Source organism: Propithecus coquereli, unplaced genomic scaffold, assembly GCF_000956105.1.
Source record: "Propithecus coquereli isolate 6110/MARCELLA unplaced genomic scaffold, Pcoq_1.0 Scaffold76, whole genome shotgun sequence".
Classification (NCBI taxonomy): domain Eukaryota; kingdom Metazoa; phylum Chordata; class Mammalia; order Primates; family Indriidae; genus Propithecus; species Propithecus coquereli.
In genome coordinates this window covers 2483357-2486190 of record NW_012153729.1, presented here as the reverse complement: position 1 = coordinate 2486190, position 2834 = coordinate 2483357, and positions in this window count along the sequence as shown.

Sequence of the window (2834 nt, the reverse complement as noted above, 5' to 3'; positions counted from 1 at the left end):
AGAATTATTGGCATGTTAAGGTTTGCCTTCAATTTTCAATTGATATTCACCAAAACAACTATAAATAAATTCATCTTTCAGAAAAGTTTTCAATGAAGCAAAAAAAAAAAGTGGAAAATTTACTCTTACAGAGAGCCATTCTCCCAAATTACTAAAATTATATTCATTTCAGCATAAAATGTAATGACTCATCTATAATGCCAGCACATTCTGCTGTTTAAGCTTAATATGATTTTACTTGTTTACGGTTTTTGTTATTACAAAACATTAATGCTGTTTAGACATGTTCTAACATTTAAAGCAATGTCTGCACATTTCCTAGCAAGTCACAGACAGCTACAGTCTCGCTTGCAGCTGAGTTATGTGTTTTGGAAGCAAAGTCGGTCCATTTTCTGAGCAGTAGAAGTCTACACTGGTTGTCTACATTTATTTTGTAAATTTTATCTAAAGATAACAATTGGTGACTACATGTTTTTGGCCCAATGAGAAGAGGATTAGAGGATCTGTCTATTCATTTCAGGCAAAAACAAGTTAATGCTTTGGCAAAGGATTTTTATCACCTTATTTTATTCAGTTCATAGTGCATATAGATTATCGATCTAAGTTACGATGAAATTAGTTGAGAATACATTAGGATACTGATCATCAATTGAACAAGCAACCTCCAAAATGAGTACCGGCTTATACTAGACAGCTTGGGCTGCCATAACAAAATACCCATAGACTGGGTGGTTCAAATGACAGGCATTTATTTTCCCACACTTCTGAATGCCAGAAGTATGAGCTTAGGGTGCCAATATGGTTGACTTTTTATGAGGGCTCTCTTCCTGGCTTGCAGAGAGTCACCTTCTTGTGTTCTCATGTGGTGGAGAGAGAGAGGAAGCAAGCTCTCTGTTGTTTCTTCTTATAAGGATACTAATCCCGTTATGAGGGCCCCATATTTATGACCTCACCTAACCCTAATTACCTTTCAAAGGCCCCATCTCCAAATATCATTGCATTGGGGGTTAGGGTTTCAACATATGAATCTGGGAGTGACACAAACATTCAGTCCATAACATTACTGTATGTCAACAAGGCCCCCCAATTATAGGCAGATTATTGGGGAAAAAAAGACCCACGTGACTATTACTCAGTGGAAAGTGAGGTAAGGATTCATGTTTAGTGGCTTTAGAAAAGTCAAGTCATGCTGCTAAGGAAAGGGGAGTCCATTTGATTGACAGATGCCAAGCAGAGAGACTTATCTTAAATGGGTTTAAATATGATTTTCATTGCCTTGGCTAGCTAATTATTATTACTGCACAGAAAAGGCAAGGCCAGAGTGATTAGGTTAGAGAATCAGAAAAATAGGGCTTTGTCCTGTAACTTTCTATAACAGGAAGAAAAGGTGGCCAGCAATTAGCACAGACTATTAGATGAAAACAAAATTTTTCAAAGAACATGGTTAATAAATACTAGGAATTCAATATAAAACCTGAATAAGTATGTAAACAAAGATTAAGAATTCTTTAGTGGTTAATAATAAGTGCTCTGATCTAGAATGTTTATAGCAGCACAATTCACAATGGCGAATATGTAGAAACAACTCAAGTGCCCATCAATACATGAGTGGATTAATAAAATGTGGTACATGTATACCATGGAGTTCTACTCAGCCACAAAAAGCAATGGTGATCTAACACCTCTTGTATTATCCTGGATAGAGCTGGAACCCATTCTACTAAGTGAAGTATCACAAGAATGGAAAAACAAGCACTGCATGTACTCACCATCAAATTGGTATTAACTGATCAACATTTAAGTGCACGTATAGTAGTAACACTCACTGGGTGTTGGGCAAGTAGGAAGGGGGAGGTGGGGACAGGTATGTACACACCTAATGGGTGTGGTGCACACTGTCTGGGGGATGGACACCCTTGAAGCTCTGACTCGGGTGGGGCAAAGGCAATATACGTAACCTAAATATTTGTACCGCCATAATATGCTGAAATAAAAAAAAATAATAAGTTCTCTGAAGCAAAAAATGGGTAATTGCACAAGACAAAATAGAGCATCATAACGAATCTCAAAAATCTAGGAAAAAATCAGTCCTGGACTGAAGTGCTGCTGAAATGACAGTAGTTAAGAGTTATCATTAAATGTTTAGGAAGAAGAAACAAAAATTCATACCAGAAAAAAATTTAGTAGCAGATTTTCCCGAGAAAGTTGAGACTATTTCTCAAATATTAATATAAATTTGTGTATTAAGCTATATATAGTTCCCATTACAAACTATGCTATGAGCTAATCTCAATATATTCTTTTTCTCCTTGATATAAAGTCTTGAGTTAAAATGCCACTCTAAGATTCCTTACACATGAGTAGCTGCATCAGGCACACCTTTCCTATTAGATTCAATTTTTAGAAATTCAGACCAGGCAAAACAAAGCAATCTACCCTCCTTATAATTGTTTTAGCCAAACTTGTTTCTTAATATGATAGCTACTCAGAATGACAATATTAGTAGTGAGGATTAAGATAAAAAACGCTAAAGATTATAACAGAAAAAAATAGAAACAACAATGCTAATGACTGAGATGCAAAAGATGCCAGTGGCCTGCGATAGAAATGTTCAGAATCCTACTGGGCACTTAAGTTGATATATGGAGACAGAATACTGCAGAGGTTCCCAAATATTCTCAGATCATAACACCCTCAGTATCTCAGCAATTTTTTTAAGGCACCCCTAGGCCATTTACATGGAATGTAAATGAGGAGGAGGCACACCACTTACAGGCCAAAAGAACTAATAATTCTATGTATTGAGTAGTTAGGTCCAAATGACTTAGATATAA